Here is a 19398-nt window from a genome sequence, read left to right as displayed (position 1 = left end):
CTGGGCACACTTGAGTCAGGAGCTCTGGAGAAATGATGGTGAAAACCGTGCTGGCCTCCTCCTGGCCACCGTGGCAGCCTGGGCATTGCCTGCTGCCCAGCACTCCATCCCCACGCTCCTGCACCCGGGTGCTGCACGCACAGCCTCAGCAGGGATTTGGGATCCTGAGGACCATGGTGAGAGCCGCCTGAGCATGTCTGTGTTTTATGGAGGGCCATGGAGAAGTCTGGAATGTGGAGCATAAAATCTGGCTAACGTGGGCCAGCAGCCAGCAGTGCCTGTGGGCACAGGAGGAGGACGTGATGCCCTGTCACCTCCCATGGCCAGGAGGCCTCTGAGGACCCACACGTGGTTGGTCTCTCCCCTGTGAGATCCCACCTGGACTCATTTCCCTCCATTCCACATCAACGCTGCTGCAGCTGAGCCTTGACCAAGACATTTTGGAGGTGAACCACACTCACCTTGTCTTGCAGAAAGGGCTTTGGCATTGGAACAGGCTGCCCAGGGAAGTGGTGGAGCTGCCATCCCTGGAAGTGTTAAAAGACGTGGACAGGCAGGAGAGGCACATGTGGACAGGCAGTGCCTGTGGCACTTGGGGACATGGTAAACACAGGGGTGTTGGGTTAATGGTTGGACTTGGTCTCCTCGGTGTCCTTTTCCAGCCTGCATGATTCTGTGATCCTGTGACTCTCCAAGGCTGCCTTCTCTGTTCGGCCTGGTCTCCTTTGCCCAGCTCCATCACCCTGAGAAGAAATCACCCCTGGCTTTCACACGCTGGAGCAGCTCCCAGAACCCAGCCCCTTCCCTCTGCCTGTGACAGACAGCAGCAGCAGCACGTGCTGGGTGCTATGGAAGGGGCTGACAGACCTGACTCTGTGGGTGTAAGAAGCTGTCCCACCTCGGTCACCTAAATTCCACCCACCCTGTCAGCCCTGCACTGATCTGAGGCCTCTAATGGATGTGACGTGTCCAAAGGACCAGTTCTGTCCCAGCCACTCTTCTCCTGATAGGAAGCTTTAGGGCTGAGCAACAACTGGGTGTGTCTCACATCGCATCTGTAAGCACCTAAAACCTCCAAGGTCCCTCTCCTCACTTTATCTTCAAGGGACCCTTCAGCACCAGAGCTCAGCTGCAAGGGCAGCGCCCAGCTCTTGGGTGAGCTGAGGTGTGCGAGGTTCCCATCGAGGTCTTCTGGGAGACACCCTGTGCAGCCAGCTGAAGAGCAGGAGCGCAGGGCTGCACTCACCCACTGCTCCTGCCACCAGAGAAGCCACCTCTTCCCCAGGGAGCCCTCTGGGAGCCGGCTGGGCACGAGCCAGCAGCCCTTCCCCCTGTCCTATCCCACCTGCTTGCTCTCCTTCCCTGGAAACTTCCCTGCACTCCCCACGCTCCGGGGATACTTCCACAGCCCCCCAGGGACGTCTGGCATCGACAGAACTGGTGCGTGGAGAAGAGTTAGGCCCGAAGCTTTGACGTGCAGCTCCATTCCTTCCGGGGCAAACACAACCGAAGGAATCGCGGCAAAGAGCCAGCCTGGAGTTGGATGGGAACAGACCACCATCTCCTTACCTAGGAAGACCAACTGGACTTGTCAAGAGGAAAGAAATTCATCTACATCTCACACATATGGTCTCATCCTAATGGATATGTATGAGCATAAGGGAAGAAGAATAACCTTCTGGTTAGGCTAAGGGCTTGGCAGTTGAGATTTCGCGATGCTATTCTCAGCGCTGTCCACACCTTGCTCCAAAGCCTTAGAAAACTCTTTATCCATCCTCAGGCCTCACGTTTCCATCTGGAAACGGGGCCGGTACCTATTTTGCGCTCGTTGAGGAGAGAGGAGGGACGCTTGGGATGCATCTCCCTCCCCGAGCGGCTCCGAGTTAGGGAGAGCAGGCAGGAGAGACGGGAAGAATGAAGAGCCACGAGGCATCTCTGGGAAAGCTCCAGCGCTGCTTAAGGCTGCCTAGAAAACTCCAGCTTCAGTGGAAAGAGGGGAAAATGGTCTTTTCCCAGCGCTCAGGAGCAGCACAGCTCATCCCTCGGATAACCCAGAGCAAAGTGGAGCTATCAGAGGAGGTTTTCATCCTCGTGACCCAGCCCAGGCGCTTCCCGGGCTCGGTGTCCTCCAGGAGGGACACGTGGATGTGCAGTGCCCAAGCTGAAGGGACTGCCCACAAGCCCCAGCCAGGCAGGAGTCAATGGCCCGTGGTGGGAAGATGTTCCTCGGCAGCAAACCTGCTCGGGGAGGACGGTGCTCAGCACCGGCACCGGCAGTGGCCTTGCCTGAGGGACTCCAGGGGATGGGGTGCTCCGTGGAAAAAAGGCGTCCTAGGAGGTGCTCCAGGAGATGAGGTGCCCCAGGTGACCCCAGGGGATGAGGTGCTCCAGGTGTCCTGAGATGCTCCACAGGATGAGGTTCTCCAAGTGTCCCGAAGTTCCCCAGAGGCTGAGGTGCTTCAGGGGCCCACAGCCCTTGGCCAGGCTGGAACTGGGAGATGTCACCACCTTTCCAGAGGTGGACAAGGTGTCTCCCCACCAGTTCCCCACTGCTGGAAATCTCAGAGTCTAGCTGTGCCCATGCTGGACAGAATCACCCATCTCCAGCCCAGCACTGCCCCGTCCCAGCTGTCCCAGTCCCAGGATTGCCATAGATCCGTGGGTGAACCAAGGATGTCCCTGTTTGTCCCACCTCCCCTGATCCAGCACTGGCTGGGACCCTGCTCCCTGGAAGGATTCCAGCACGGGTTCCCTCCTCCATCTCCTCCTCCTCCCTCAGGGCATTTCTGCAGGAGCCCCAGCCCTGCAAGGAGAACACAGAGCAGCCAGAGCAGCTGTAAATCCTTCCCTGCAGCCCAGGGCTCTGCCAAGCTCTCCCTTCCACCCAAATTTATGGAAAAGCCGGTCCCTGCCAGCGGCGCACAGCACAATTGTGAGGTGGAACAGGCAGCGCTCGCCAGCTGCGGCAAGGGCTCCTGCAGCCTTTCTCCTCCTCTTCCTCAGCCTGTCGCCCTGGGCGGCGCGGGGACCGGCGCATCCCTGCACAGACAAAGCAGCCCCGGCACAGTTTGCCTCCCCCCCATCGTGCTCCCCAACGCGAGCCCCCTGGGAGCACCCCAAACCTCGGGCAGGAGCGTGAGACCCTCCATGGACAGGCACAGCCGAGCCCAAACAGCCCCGAGCGCTCCCTTCCCCTCGTGCCCCTCGGTGCCGGCAGGGCCGTGAGCCCAGCCCTAGCTGCAGAGGATGAAGGGCTCAGGGATGGAGACGAGAGCCAGAAGCTGAGCAGCGCTGGGGATTTTTTCCCGGTAGCAAAGGTCAGCCGTGTGCCAGCCCCTTCCTCCGCTGTCACGGCAGAGGTAGCACTGACAGCAGACCCGAGTATTTGCATTTCCTGATGGCTGCGTGCTGAAATTTGCAGTTTTAATGGTGCATTAATGCTGGCTCCTGCATTTCATTACTTCAAAGAGCGAGAAAAGGCACAGAGTAAAATAGAAATTCCCCTCAATTCGGGCAGGCCAGCCTGGCCACCGAGTGCTGGCTCACGGCTGTGAGCCGGGCCCAGCTGTGACACATGGCCACAGAAACCCAAAAACATCTTTCCTTCACTTATCCTTAACCATGGGATGCCCCTTCCCAGGTACAGAGGTGATCAGAAGCCACCCAGCCACCAGCCCAGGTGGGCTGCCCAGGATCCCCCCACAAATACAGGGGTGCTTTGGAGACGTGACTTCACGGCCACTTTCCTGTTTCACGTCCTGTCTGCACAGGTCATGGAATTCAATCTGCTTTTTGCCCAAATCACACTTGGCTGCTGCTTCTTTACTGCATCCTAAATGCAGATTTTTGGTCCTGAGTTTAAGCATAAAGCACTTGGAAACCTGGCCTGGAAGCACAGGGAAGAGGGGAGGGAGCACACACGGTGTGAGCACGAGTGCTGGGAGCGTCTGAAAGGACACTCAGGAACCTCCGAGATGCTCATCACGGGTGAAAGCAAAGCTTGCTGCTGGCCACACTGCATGCAGTGGGCTTTCTGGGATGAGTTTTGGGGTGTCCAGCACACCAATGGCCAGCACCCTCTGTGTCCCTCTTTCAGGGCCACTCATGGCAAGGAAGACACTGAGGGTATGGAGCGTGTCCAGAGAGGGGAACAGGGAAAAGGTCTGGAGCACAAGGTGAGGAGTGGCTGAAAGGACTGGGAGGCTCAGCCTGGGGAAAAGGAGGCTGAGGGAGAACTTCTCCCTGCCCACAGGTCCCTGACAGGAGGGGGTCAGGCTCTGCTCCCAGGCAGCTGGCACTGGGACAAGAGGAAATGGCCTCAGGTTGTGTTGGGGGCAGTTTAGATTGGACATCAAGGAAAAACTCCTCACAGAAGGGGTGGTCGGGCATTGGAGCAGGCTGCCTAGGGAAGTGGTAGAATCACTGTCCCTGGAAGTGTTCAAAAGCCATGTGGATGTGGCACCTGAGGACACAGGTTAGAGGTGGCCTTGGCAGTGCTGGGTTAATGGCTGGACTCGGTGATCTTAGAGGGCTTTGCCAGCCTTGGTGATTCCATGATTCCCTGTGTTCAAGCCTGATCCAAGGGCACGTTGGGGGAAGTCAAATACCCCAGGGCACGTGGAACACCCGGGCAGCATGATGGCATCTCCTGTGGCCTTCAGACCTGCAAACCCGTGTGTCCCTACCCACTGTGCCCCTGAGGACCACCCTCGGCAGGGTGAGGTGCTTCTCCATCCTCTCCTGTGTCTGAGACCTGCCAAGGTCCCAGCCTTCAGCACTGGGCAAGAAAGAGGGACGAGGCTGCCTGAATGTGACTCCCCAACCCCTTCCACAGGCTCTCCCAGACCCTCCATAACCCAACGTGAAAGTGACCCCATCCGCTCCATCCCCCATGCCAGGGAAGGCTTTCGCCATCCCCGTGGCTTTGGGGCTGGATCAGTGGGGGTTCCCTCCTTGCATCCATCTGTGCCGTTGGGTGACTTTCCTGATGCCCAGCCTGGAATCCCTGCTTGCTTTTCCAAAGCTGCTTTCCATCTGCACGGCCATCCGGCAGCTGGCTTTCGGCAGCGCCCCGCTGCCCAGGCGGGCCTGCCCTGCCTTTCCTGGCCGTAAAACCGAGAGGGCAGTGGAAATATTTCGGAAACACCTTTTACAGTTCTCTCAGCAGGGCTGCAGTTAACCCCTAAAGGGGCTGGCTGCCATCAGGAAAAACAATTTCATTCCAGACAAATTATTTCACAGGAAAAGGCTGATTTTGGGGCCATTTTTACCGCTGATGACTTCAGCATCGTCCCTTCGGACTCTGCCACCTTTTCCTGTTCTCATGTTCTGCGCTGACCTGGAGCTCTGGCACTCTCCAGATCAAACGTTTTCCCTCGCTCCACATTCAGCAGATTCAGCTCCTCGGGGTGTCTCTGCTGCCCTGCCCTGGTTTGTGGGGCTGTGGTGCTGCACCATCGCAGCTGCAGTTCGGGATCGCCGCTGAAACCCAGCCCCTGCAGCCTCCCTCCGGCTATTTTCAAAGGCACCTACAGAGCATTAGGTCACAGAGACTGAAATAGCGGATTCCGGTCCAAATCAGGGGGATGAGCACATTTTGTCCAGCCCCTGCCCAGGTCCCAAGCATCCGAGCTTCTCCCAGCCCAGGGCCCTGTCCCAGCTCCCGTGGGAACACCCCGTGGGTGCCAGGGCCACTCGACCGTGGGGCAGCTCATGGAACCTCTCGCTTCCAACACCACTCCTACCCCAGTTCAGGCCCACCTGAAAAGTCCAGTACCTGGCGAGGATGAGCCCCTCCACAGCCCGCTGGGGACCTCCACCGGCGTCCAGCGGGGCAGGAGGACACAATCCTCCAAAAGGGGCTTTGGGGTTCAGACAAGCCCGGGATCCTTCTGCTCTGCGCAAACCACACAGATGATACCCGAGAGGGGTGAGGTTGATAAGCTCAGCCCATCAGAGCTCCTCGTGCTGACCTCCAGCATGTCCCAGCGCCCTCGGCCGCTCCTGGAGACGGCAGCGCCAGGACGTGACATTCCCTCTGTTTTATCTTCACACATGGGCAGTTCTCAACAAGCAGCAAAGGCCAGACTCTTTCACCACCTGGCACATAGCTGGGGCAGGGAGAAAGCCAGGCTGAGAGTGCACGTGTCCCACAGGCATCCAGGAGCAGTCACACCTGGTCCCCAGGAACCAGCCTGAGCCCACCTGCAAGGTCCCAGGAAGGGACAATCACTGACCAGAGGTGGAAGCCAGGTTCCTTCAAGCAAAGCCTTGGCTGTGAGTGTGCTTCGTGGCTCCCAGGGCAGCCAGGTCCTCATCCCAGGTGCTGCTTTGGCCTCTGCACACTTCTGGGCCAGTCTGGGGAGGGGCACAAGAAGCTGGCGGATGCTCCACAGAGATCTCACTGGGGACACTCACAGCAGCTCATGGATCTTCCCAAATTATCCATCTCCAACATGGTCCTGAGGAGAACATCATTGAACTACAGAGGGGTTTGGGTAGGAAGAGACTTTAAAAGTCCTCCAGTTCCACAGGCAAGGAACCTTGCACTAGAACAAGTTTGTGTGGGTTTTGCTCCCACCCAGCCTGGCCTTGGACACTTCCAGCATGGGGCAGCCACTGCTTCTCTGGGCAATCTGTACCTCCCCACCCTCACAGGGAGCGATTTCTGCCCAATACTCATCCTAAAGCTCTCATCTTTTAGTTTAAAGCTGTTCCCCCTTGTCCTTTGCTCACCGCTGTCCCCTGCTCCCCCCAGCCTGGATCATCTCCCCACGCTCCAGTTGGTGCCCTGGGATCCTTTCCACCAACGCCTCCCTCCCTCCTGAGGGCTCAGCATCCTCAAAGGGTGCTTCAGAGGCAATCAAAAATTGCTATTTTTTGCCTCTGGGAGAATTCAGCAGCAATTCAGAGAAGAGCCTGGGATTTGGGCCATCTGCATCCTGTCACACATGGCTTGACTGAGTCCCTAAATCATCCCGTGCCTCAGTTTCCCACCTTTATATAGCAGAGGCCATTCCTTGGGTTGTCCCACTCTGTGTCCTCCCTCTGGGAACCCTCTGGGTCAGAGGCTGCCTCTTGCTGTGGGGACTGCCTGCATCCTGACTGCAGGGATGAAATTGTTGGGTGCCCCGCTGCAGCTGAGGGATCTGTCTGCAGCTGGGATGCTCCTGTCCTCACGCAGAGCGAGGGCTGGGCTCCCCTCATTCGATTTCTTGGCACAGCAGTTTGCTTTCCCCTTTTAAAAGTGCAGGCTGCGGGTTTCCAGTAGCCGAGGGCTTGCCTGAATGCTCTGATTTTGGAAGGAGCTCAGTGGGACCAGGAGTGGAGCAAGTGCCCTCTGGAGCTCAGGGGGAAGGAGGAGAGGAGGTACCAGCAGCCAGGCTGGGCTGCAGCGGTGGCGGGAGCCTGGAGGGACTGGTGGCCTTTGGAGAGGTGGGGTTATCCCCCAGCATCCCAGACACCCCTGGAACCAGCAGGGCTTTGCAGGCCCTGAGTCACCCCAGGCCTTCAAAAACCCCACAGTGCCCATATAAACATCAGGGCAGAGGATGTGAGGAGCTTCCACAGCCCTCACAAGTGCTGCTTCCACTTGCATTTCCCTCCCTTTCCTCTCCGGTCTCTTGAAAATCTTCTCCACCTCCTTCTTGGCCCCTTCCAGAGCCCACACGGAGCCCAGGGTCTCCAGGAGAGCCCTGCAGCCGGGGCAGAGCCCGTGCTGGGTGCGCAGGGCTCGTGGGCTGAGGCTGCCACTGCTCAGCTTCCCGAGGGACCCCAGACAGGCAGTGCCCCAGACAGCAGCTCCAGCCCTTCCCCTGCACCTGTGCAAGGAGAGGGGAGGTGCTGGAGCTCAGGATGGCAGTAGGGGTTTAATAAAACTACAGGGGTTGCCATCCAGGGAAGGATGCCCAAATGAATGTTTGGGCACCAAAATGGTGTTTGCACTCCGTGCCCGGGCTCACCGCTGGCTCCGTGCTCAGGAGCCTTGGTCCCACTGGACAATGTTTCACCTCCCCCAAAATTCCCCTCCTGCCCACTTTGGAAAGGGCAAAGGTCTCAAAGGCAGCTGGGGCACAGGAAGGTTCGGTGTGTCCTGGTGGGATGTGTCAGGGAAGATGGAAAACCACCCGCCTTCTGTGAAACTGGGAGCAAAGCGGGGAACCATCTCCTGAATTTGGAGAGTTCCAGATGTCACCTCCCATCGCTGGTGGTCGGTCTGAGGGCTGGAGCCCCGCGGGGAGGGACCAGCAGGCTCCCAGGGCAAGGGGCTGGCCCGCAGCAAGGCCGTCCCTTCCCAGAGCCCGTGGCGCAGGGCGCCAGGGGCCTGTCCCCACCACGGGGACACCCCAGCTGCGTGGGGGCAGGCAGAGGCAGAGCGCCCTGTCCCCTGTGGAACGGGGATGGAGGAACCGGCGGGGTTGCCATGGAGATTTTCTCCCTAGCAGATGCTCTGGGCAGGTGCAAGAAGAGCTCTGCCCCCCTCGCTGTGCGGCACAATGCCAGCCGGATCCTGCAGAAACAGGAAGCCTCTGCAACCGCCCGCTGCCAGCCCAACGGCCACCGCTGCCACCGCTGCCACCGCTGCCACCGCTGCCACCAGCCTCCCTGCCCGTGTCCGTGTGGGGAAACTGAGTCACCTCCCGCAGGCACCCGGAGCTCCTGGCTTCACCTCCCCCGGCCCCAGCGTGTGTGACAGGGACACGTCTGCGGTGTTTCCACCCGCCCTTGGGACCCCCCAGCCCCTCACTGCCTGCTCTGGCTGGCACCCATTGCCTCCTCACTGAGCAGAGTGGGGACACACAGCACTACCCAAAATGTCCCCCACAGGATCCCCACGCTGCCAGGGCACTGGCATGGTCCCCATGGACATGTGCCAGCCTCCCCAGCCCGTCCCAGGGCCGCAGGGGCACTGTTGGCCCCGGGGAGTGGCACAGGGCATCCGTGAGATGAGCGATGCCATCCCGGGGTTGTGCTGGTGGCGACAGACGCTCTGTAGCTCTGAACCCACCCCGAAGCACCCAGCCCTCCACCTTTCCTGCTGCTCCCAACACTTCTCCTTCCCCTGGTCCCTCCAACTGCTCAAAGGATTGTGGAATATCCAGAGTTGGAAGGAACCCACAAGAATCATCAAGCCCAGCCCCTGGCCCTGTACAGGACACTGCAGCACTCCCACCATGTTCCTGAGAGTGCTATCTCACTGCTCTTTAAAACCACCCTCCGAAGTTCCCAATGCCGCAGCATCAGACACCTAAAAATCCCCTTTCCCTGGGTTTTCCCCAAATGCCTAAACCCCACATCATCCATCCTGCCTTAACACCCGGCCGGAGCGTGGCTGCTCGGGCAGGTCCCTCCTTCGCAGCACATTTCACCGCGCTCCGGCCAGCCTTGTTTTCCACTCGGTGCGCCGCCGGTTAAGGCAGCAGTGGGAGGGTTCCGGGAGCGACACCCACACAATCAAAAGCTGCTCTATCCAGCCAGGCCGAGCGTTTCTGTGGTGAGCAGAGCCGCCGGGTTGTGTACCTAGCGCAGGGCTGCGTTTCAAAACACGCTGGGGTCACTCTCCCGCCTGTGCAGAGCCCAGGGGCGGATAATGGAGGCAGTGTTTGCGCACATTTCGGCACCATCGCGGAAACAACACGAGCCTGCAGCTGCACGGCCACCACGGCACGGCACCCACCCTCCCACGGGCACCTGGGGGGACCCCAGCCATGCTGGGATAAAGCCAAAATGAGCCCCCGGCTCCACGGGTCAGTCCTCTCCCCAAAAATCCAAAGGCATTGCGGGCGGTGGGGTTCTGCTGGGGGCAGCCCAGGGCTGGCAGAACTCTTGCTGCTGCACCGGGTTAACCGTGGCAGCGAGTGGCACTTGCACCCTTAGGGGCAGGGTGGCAGTGCTGGGTGGGTGTCCCTCAGGGGTCCCAGAGGGGCTGTGGTGTCCTGAAGGGACACGTGTCCCTTCCCATGGAGCAGATGTGAGGGGCGGCAGCGCTGCCCGGTGCTGTGCCGGGCGGTGCCGGGGGCGCCGGGGTGGGGACAGTGTGGTGGCAGTGCTGTGGGACAGGACAGCCCGGCACAGTCCCTGCATGGCACTGCCCGGTTTGGTGCTGGCATGGTGCTGAGTGACACCGCGCCTGCTTCGGCACCTCGTTCAGTGCCTGGTGTGGCAATACCCAACTGGGCCCAGCCCCACTGCTGCCCAGAATGGTGCCCGGTATGGTTTTGTGCCTGCTCAAGTGTCTGCTTCAGTAGCTCTGCCTGATGTGGTGCCCGGTTTGGTGCCCAGGCTGGCAGTGCCTGCTGCAGTGCCTGGTTGCCCAGTTTGGTGCCTGGTGCAGCACCCAGTGCGGCAATGCCCACTACAGCACGGCGCAGCCTGGCACCCTGTTCTTTGCCTGGTTTGGTACCCAGTTCTGCGCTCACTGCAGCAGCGCCTGGCGTGGTGCCCGCTCCTGTGCCTGCTTCCATGCCCAGTTGTTTGCCTGGTCCAATGCCCAGCCTGGTCCCTGCTTCAGCGCCTGGTTCTGAGCTTGGTTCCATATCTGCTCCAGTCTCTGGTTGTTCGCTCAGCCTGGTACCTGGTTCCGTGCCAGTTCAGTGCACGACTGTTTGCCTGGCCCCGGTACCTGCTCGTCTGCCTCACTGCTTTCCCAGCCCATTGCTTGGTTGTTCGCCTGGTCTGCTTCCCAGTCCAGTGCCCAGTCTGGTGCCCAGCTGTTTGCCTGCTCCAGTTCTCAGTCTGATGCCCTGCTCAGTGCCCGGCTGGTTGTTTGCCCTGCCCGGTGCCCGGCTGTTTTCCCCGCTCGGTGCCCGCTCCAGAGCCCCGCTCGGTGCCTGGCTGTTTTCCCCGCTCGGTGCCCGCTCCGGTGCCCGGCCGCTCGCTCGCTCCCTGCGGCCGCCCCCGGCCGAGCGGCTCCGCGGCCGGCGCGGTCCATGCCGGCTCTTCGGGGCAGCGCGGCGCGGGCGGCGCCAGGCGGGTGCGCGGTGCCACCGGCGGGTCCCCGGGCCGCCGCCGCCCGACATTGGCTGGAAACTGGAGCAGCGCGGCGGGGACGGTCGATGCCGATCGATCGCGGCGCGGGCGGCACCGCACGGCACCGCACGGCCCCGGCCCCGGCACCCCGGTGCCCCCGCTCCGCGCCGCCCCGCGGCCCCCCGGGACCGGCTCCGGCACCGGGCAGGGGGTGAAGGCAGGAGCCCGTCCCCGGGGTGTTCTGCCGGCACCGGGAGGACCCGCCCGGGGGGCCGCGGCGGGCAGCCGGGACTCCGGGAGTTTTGCCCGGTGATGCCGCCCGGTCCCCGTGTCCTTGTGAGCCGCTGGGACGGGGACAGAGGCGGCGCCAGCCCCGTCCCCCCACCCCAGGGCCGTCCCTTCGCCCACCCCGGTCCTTCCTCCTGCTGAGGGGAGCAGCTGGGACATCTCACTTGCGGTGTCTCCCCGCAAGTTCTGGAGCTGGATCTGTCCTTCCCGGTGGCCCCGCTCCATGGCCAGCTCCGTCCGGTTGTCCCCACGCTGGGTACAAAGAGCTCCAGGACCGACAGCGGCGCTGGGACCCGGGCCGAGCGGCTGTGCCCGCGCAGACCCGCACGCTGCCCGCATCCCCAGCCGCTCCGAGCATCTCCCGTTCCCGGAGCTGGCGGGGGCTTTGCTCCGGCTGCTGCTCCCGGGCTGCTGCACAGGGGACGGTGCCCAAAGTTTCCTTCCTAGCGGCAGGAAAACCTTTTTTAATACAGGAAAGCAGAGCGGCGGCCTCGCAGTGCTCATGCGTGGCGGCCAGCGCAGCCCAGCTCCGCGCTCCCAGCCGCCCGCAGGGATGCCTCTGTCCCTGCCCTTTATCTTTCCCAGCCAGCGCTGGGTTTTCAGGGCCGGGGACGCGGTGCTGGAGGCGGCGGAGGCGGCAGGAGCATCTCATCAGCCTCGGGCTGGGGGATACGCCGGAATCCTGCGGTGCGGGATGGCTGATCCCCGGCGCTGGAGCTACTTTACCGAGAGCGGCGTTAATTAATGGCAGAAGGAGCGGACGGGCGGCTCGGAAGCGCTCAGGAGGGGGTTCAGCCCAGGAGCTGGCGGTTCTGCACCGATACCCCCTGCCCAGCCCCGGCCGCTGCCGCATCTGAAGTCGCTGGGTGAGGGCGGCACCAAAGTTTCGCCAGGTTTTGCTCTTGTTTGGCAGGGATTTCAATAATAAAGCTGGAGGATCCTGTGGCAGCGGGAACCCCGGGGGGCTGAGCAGCCCCTGGGGAGGGGCGGAGGGGGGGGGGCCGGCATTTAAATCCAGGAGATTGTGAAGGCTTGTAAGGGGAAAAAAAAAAACCAAAAACAAAACCAACCCAACCCAACCCTGCTGAATAAAATGCGAAATCGTGCTCCTGGATTTGCTCTCCACGGCTTTTTGCCCCCGTGGAATTAGCAGGCGTCTGGGGAGGAGGTCACGGCGTTGTGCATCAGGGCAGGCGTGGGCCCATCCTTCACCGATTTATTTTTTCTTAAAGGAAAAGAAAAAAAAAATTCCTTTATTTGGCAACTCCTGCATGAATCAAGTTAGCATTTCACAGCTATTTAACACCTGGTTACAGCTTCTGCGGCAGAACCGACGATGCTCCACGCTCGGCACCCTCTCCGCATGGCGGGATCTGCCCCTTCCCGCCGGCGGGGACCAGCCGGATTTATTTTTCCTCCGTTCCAGGCAGGGATTTAAGGCAGGAGGTGCTTTGCGTGACTGTCGGGGGCTTCTCCTGGCCCTGCCCGGCGGAGTGAACCCCCAGCTCCCCCGCAGCTCTCCCCCAGCGCCGCCCCTCGCCCCGTCCAGCTGCCATTACGGTCGGGTGGGAATCGACTCAAGTCCTTAAACCCCAAGAGTTAATCAAAGTGCTTTGAATATGTAAATGCTGAGTATTGTTTATCATTGCCTAGAGCTGATACAGCAGTTTTCCTGCTCAAAGCCCCGTTCAGATGGGAGCTCATGAAAATTCACAACAGCCTCGCAAATAGGTGATGGGGATTATTACCCCCGTCTTCCAAACGAGCAGAGGGAGGAAGAGCAGCGGAGCGATGCTCCCCGTGGCGGTGGGGACCGGCGATGGAGGTCAGTGCTGGTCCATCCCAGCCGGTGTAAAGCAGCTCTTGCTGCATTTCCTCCGGCCAAACCTTTGCCCCGGGCTGTCTGCGCTGCGGACGGTGCTGGTGCTGCAGCCCTCGATGGCCGGGTGTGACGCTTAAATATACACGGCGTTGGCACCAGGCAGGGAATTCCAGGCAGGCAACACACAATTTTCCATGAGGTTCTTCGGCAGGACCTCCAGCGATGAGTGCTCTGTCAGTACAACAATGAGCCCGACGGGGATCCGTGGGAGTGCAAGGGGTGAGGGCGAGGACTGTGCGCCCCGTGGGAAGGGGCAGATCGGTCCGTGGGTCTCGACAGGATTCCCTGGGCACAGCCATGCCTGGCAGGCAGGGAGATGCCAGGATGGGGACCAGGCAGGGGCTGCCCCATCAGTCAGCTCCTCTGGGTAAGGGCACTGCAGAGGGGACCGTGGGGCTGGAGACCCCGGCTCACTCCAAACCCCTCCACACCACGGGAGCTCATCCCGCGGTGCTTCCCGCCACATTCCTGTGGGTCAACCTGTTGGCACCGACGCCTGGAAGAGTTTTTGCCCTCAGCCCGAGCCAAGTGCCTCTGCATCCAAGGTGCTGCCCCAGTTCTGGGCTCCTCTTGTGCAGGGCGGCCGACCCTGGAGGTCCGGGGCAGCCTCCTGCCTCGTGAGCCGCGCCTGCGGCAGAGCTGCCAACCTCAGGGGAGGCTGGGGGACAGCTGGGAGCAGGACGTGTCTCAGCCAGCCAAATTTAATCCTCCTACGTTAGCAAGGCTTAAAATAGGCTCCCTGCAGCATCGATGAGGGTGGTGGAGTTGGCCTACTCCAGCCCTCCCAAGTATTTTGGGGAAGCAGGGATGGCTGTTTTGCAGACAAGCACAGCTGGGAGGAACGGAGCTCTGCTGTCAGGGCGTCCTTTCCTGAAGCCGTTCTAGGAATTAAGCACACCTTGTGGTACCTTCGCCCCTCCAGCCTCCCGCTGCCGCCTCTCAGGGTGCCACCTTGCCATTCCTCCACAACCCTTTCCTGCTCTCTCCCATGGCCAGAGGATTCATCTTTCCCTGTACCTCATGGAAATGATCCCTTTTGGTTAAACCCAGCTTACACTCCAGTCTTGATCCCTCCTCCATCAGCTGCCCACAGGAGATGTCATCCTGAGAAGGGTTGGCCAAGATGTGACCTGGGCAGAAAGCCATGGAGGAGCCCTTGGAGCAAGGCAGGTGTGGTGACATGCTCGAGGAGCCATGGTGGGACCTCTGGAGACATGAAGGCGTCATCCAGTGGTCATCTTGTGGAGAGAATCTCGTTCCATGTCCCAAGCGTGCTGGCTGTCTCCTCAGTGCTGGAAGCCCCTGGTGAGGGGCACCCAGGTTTTGCTGCCTTGGGCAGGTCCCAGCAGCTCCCTGGGCAGGGCAGGATGGTGGCTCCAGGGGAAAACCTTCCTCCTGCACCTCACCCCCAGGACCCCACTCCAGGCTGGGGGATGCAGGGGCTTGCTCTGTGTGTTGGTGGCTGCTGGGGACCAAGCTTTGGTGGGGCTACTGGGGGAGCGCTGCTCCTAATCCAGCAGTGCCTTTGGCAGTGCCTGTGGTCCTTGGAGCAGCTCAGTCACTGGTGCTTCACCCACCCCACGGGCTCTGCCGTCCTCTGCTGGCTCCCTGCCACCACCCCGGCTCTCCATCCCCTCCTGCCCAGAGGCAGGGGCTCCCCTCCAGCTCTGCCCTCCCTGCCTCACCCCGTGCCTGCCTTCTCATGGCCCCCGGGGGTTTAAAGAAGCCGTTTTCCCATTTCTCCTTTCTCTGTGCAGCCTCTCCGTGGGCCCACGCACCAGCTGGGCCCCCCACCATGCTACTCTCACCAGCCCTGCTGTGCTGCCTGATGCCTTCCTGCCTTCACCTGGTGGGGCCCAGAAGAGGCGGGAGAAGCCCCATCTCCCTTTGTGATGCCTCCTGGATCACCCTGCCTCTTGGAGCCCTGGGTGAGCCGCCCATCTTCCCTACCAACCACCACGCTGTGTGCATCCCCTCGGGAATCCTCTGGAATGAACTCCCCTTGGCAGGAGCAAAACTTCCTCAGGAAAGAGTGCAGAGACAAATTCCTGTGCTCTCCTGAGCTTTGCCAAGCTACCTGAGCTGGGAGCATCGCAGAGGCAGCAGACACCCCGTGTTTGCCACTTTGCTTTTTCCTCCCCAAAGGATCCCCAAAGGAGGCTGTTAAAATCCTTATTCCCGTGCAGTCCAACCACACCTGCTCCCATCTGCATCCATCCCACCCCAACACAGTCCTGTGGCAGCGGGGCCTGTGGGCATTGCTCTGTCTGCCCAGGGTCCCCGTGTCACTGCTGGGGCTCCAGAAGGAAACAAAACTCCCAGTAAAGCCTCTGATTGTGCATCTCTGTGCAATGGAAGGGTCTTATCCTGCAGAAGTGGTGGCACATCCGTTGTCTGAGCTGGCCATCCTCCGTGGTGACCATTCCTCCATCCCTGCTCCAGCCCCCTGTCCCAGCCCCAGGAGCTCGCAGTGCTGCGCTCCTGGACCATTGTTCTGTTTCTCATGGATCTGGCAGCTCTTGTGATGCAGTGAGGGTGGAAAAGGAGTCTGCAGGGGATGGAAGGAGTTGGGGAGGGAAGATAAAGGATACAGCAACTACCTGAAACATGGAAGAAAAGCAAAAGGGAGAGGGTTTCTCAAAAGCAGTGACAAAGAATGGGTGATGAGGGGCATTAGTGCATTATTAAGGAGACCCAGTGGTGGTGGATATTCCCATTTGTGCTCAGAAACCCTCTGGGACACAACAACTATCCCAAGACAGTCCCAAAACAGCAGCTTGCCCATCATCTGCCCATGGCTACCAGCGGCAGCCACTCAGCTGGAGGCACACACGGAGCGCTCGGGATGTCTGGAGGCACCTGGAAATCCACAGCACACTGGGATGGGAAAAGAGGAGCATTTCACCGGCATTTTCAAGGAGGCTGTGGGACATCCTTGCTCACGACCTGGATAAATACAAAATGGGAGGGAGAACAGGAGGGGCTGAGTGAGCGAGAGGGGCAGAAGAGTGGAGTGGTTTGTGCCGGACCAAAAACACGAAATAGGTCTCGGTCGTGTCCGGTCCCAAGGAAATCCCGTTCTAGCAGAGCTGGAGCACGGGTTGGCAGCAGGAAGGCGGCTGCCAGGACGGGCTTCCGCAAGACTTCCTCTCTCATGGCCCTTCGTTAGGGAATTAGGACGTAACGAGACGGACGCAGCGGAGAGGAAACGAGCGCCCGGGGAGCCGCCGCTGGGGGAGTTTGGGGGCTCTGCCCTGGCCCTGTTTGCTCTTACTGGGGGAAGGGAGCGCAGGCAGACGCTGGCAGGGGAGCTGTGGCTTGGGGGAAGCGTGACCACACGGGTGCCTGGAGCAGCCCAGAGGGTCCCCAGCCAAGGGGCAGCCAAGGCACCCCATGAGCCAAGACACCAGGCTGGTGGTGGGGAAAGGAGTGAGAATGGAGCTGGGGAGAAGGGGGAGATGGGGAGCAGGGGGAGCAGGGGATGCAGGGGGAGCAGTGGGAACAGGAGGAGCACGGGGAGCAGCAGCACGTGGGGGTGCAAGCTCTATGCCATGGAACAGAGGGTTGGGCACAGAGCTGATGAGCCTGGCACGGGACATCAGGCACGTGCCACCAGCTAAACCTGAGTGGGGCCATCTCCAGCCTCAGTGTGGGCAGGGGGCCAGCGCCCATCCCAGCCATGGGCACCCACAGGAGTGATGGGGCTGAGCCCCAAAGGGAGGGATGCAGAGCACGTATCACAGCTGGAGCTCATGAGGGTGGGTCCCGTGTGAGGGGGTGGGGTGGAGCCTGTGGGGATGGATGGGTTGGATCCTGTGCGAGTGGATGAGCTGGAGCCCGTGTGGGATACTCAGAGCCCCTCACCTGTCCCCAGAATCCTGCTCCCATCCCCGCTGTAGGATGTTGTTCTATCCACACCTCCCCTGGGACAGCCTGGCCTTCGCCCTTCTAGGATCCAGCTCTGTGCCAGCTCCCGCTCCAGCAGGCACAACCAGCAGGTGACAATGCTGGAATAGCCTCAGCTGCTCTCCTTGGGGAGCTCTGAGCCCACTGCCCCCTTTCTCCTGGGATCAGGGAAGCTGACTCTCCCACCACAGCATCCTTCCAGCTCCATCTCTAGGTGCTGCTGGCCTTTCCAAGCTGAGCAAAGGGAAGCACCTGCCCTCCAAACCTGGCTCCCCGCGTCCTCCCCATGCAGGGGCAGGATGGGCAGCAGGGACGGCGCTCGCTATTTTTAATTGCTCTTTCCCAGAAGGGCTGGTGCAGGCTCCTAAAGCTGCTTCCAGCTGGGAGTTTGGAAAGCTGGTTCCAGTTAGGCGCCCGGCGCTCGCTGCGCTCGGAGCTGTTATTTTTAGAAGGGCTGAAGGCAACAGCCCCACTCCCTGGGCTGCTGCTCGGCTCTGGCCACGGCTCCTGGTCACCAGGACCTCGCTGGACCTCTGCTGGGGACGTCTTGGTGGCGAGATTGTACGGCTGCCCTTTTCTTCTGGTGCTCTTTTGGCAGGGAGGGACTTTCATCTCCCCGTGTCAAGCTGCGCAGCCAGGAAGACCAAAGGCGGAGGATGTGAGCAGTGGTCATCCCTGAAGGGCCGGGGCGCGGAGCAGCATCTTCTGGTTTTAATTAAAAACCATCCGCTGGCAAAGTTTGGAGGCCTGAGCGGTGCCTGGGCCAGGGCAGAGCAGCAGGGAACGTCTCCAGGGGAGTGCCCGGGGCCGGGGCTGCCCACAGCCCTGACAGGGCCCCCTGCCCCACATCCCAGCTCTGCCCCACGTCCCAGCTCTGCCCCATGACTGTTCTGTCCTCAGCTCTGTTCCCCTGCTCCCCCCTGCCTCCTCCCCTCTCACCAGGGACCCCCAATGCCACTCTCTGCCATCACTTGGTCACCCCATCGATGGCCACGAGCCCTTAGAGCTCTTCCCAGGCTCAGGCTCACTGAGGTGCCCCATGGCTGCCCAGTTTGGGGGGCAGAGGGCTGGCAGTGCCCCCCAGCGCAGATTATCCCAGGGGACCAGCCATTCCCGGGCCCTGCCATAGACCCCAGACATCTTCCAGGGGCGCTGTCCCCTCCCTGTGACGCCCCCGGCCCGGTTCCGTGGGCTCACCCTCTGTCACAACCCTCACCCCTCTTCCACGGAGCTCACCCTGCTCCCATGGCCCCCGTTCCTCATCCCATCCCCGTGCCCCCCGGCCCTTTTCCGCAGGGCTCACCCCTCTGCTGCGACCCCCATCCCTGCGCTCACCCCACTCCCCCTCCCCGAGCCACGCTGCTTTCGCCCCGCAGGGGTTTTTCCGTCACACGCAATTCCCGAGCCCGGCGCTGCCGCCGATCAGCTGCGTTATCTGCGCCCCCATTATCCAGCGCTCGCTGCTGCCGGTGCTGCCCCGCCCGGGCGCGGGGGCTCATCCCACCGCCCTCCTCCTCCTCCTCCTCCTCCTCCTCCTCCCTCGGCAGCCACCTCCATCCTTCCTCCCCACTCTGCAGCCCCACCGCCCCCCCGGCCCGAGCGCGGCCAGCTGGCTTTGCCGGCGTTTCGGCTTCAACCTCCCCCAAGGATTCCTAAATCTGATAAGGGAGGGGGGTGCTGCTTTCAAAGGAGCGGGGTTGACCTTTGCCGCTGCAACGAGAGCCGCATGGAGGAAAAAAAAAAATTGGCTGCGGCGAGCGGGGCGGGGGGGAGCGAGCGAGAGAGCTGCTGTGGTTTTACAATCCCTAAATAACGCCGGGAGCTGAGCTGTAAACACATGGCGGTATTGCCTGAGCGTGTCCGCACCCCCTCGGTGGAAACCCAGCCTGGAAAATACTCCGACCTTAAAGGAAAAAAAAAAAAAAAAAAAAAAAGGAAGAAATCTCCTGAATTATTTAGCGAACGGTTCCAATCCGACGGCTAATTCTGCCGGCAGACGCCGGCGGCCGGAGCCTGGCGTTGGGAGATGATGGCTCTCGGCGGGCGCTGGCCACGGGAGCGGGGTGATCCCAGCCCAGGGGGACCCAGCGGCACCGCAGGGGTGCGGGACAGGGCAGGGAGCCCTGGCCGATGTCACCCTGCCTGCCAGGCGCCCCTCATTCCCTGCGGGCGGTTCAGAGCACCCCACCAGCGGGAGGGGAGATGTTCCCGCACGGCCCCTCGCCCCTGCTCATCCCACCGCGACACGCAGAGAGGAAACCCCATCACCCGGAATGAGCCCCAGCCCCAACGCCCCCTCCTCCAGCACCCCCAGCCCCACGGGCACCCCAAAATGGCACCTCTGCCCGGCCACG

The sequence above is a fragment of the Hirundo rustica genome, chromosome 14 (assembly GCF_015227805.2).
Source record: "Hirundo rustica isolate bHirRus1 chromosome 14, bHirRus1.pri.v3, whole genome shotgun sequence".
NCBI classification, from domain to species: domain Eukaryota; kingdom Metazoa; phylum Chordata; class Aves; order Passeriformes; family Hirundinidae; genus Hirundo; species Hirundo rustica.
Note: the sequence above shows the minus strand (reverse complement) of the source record.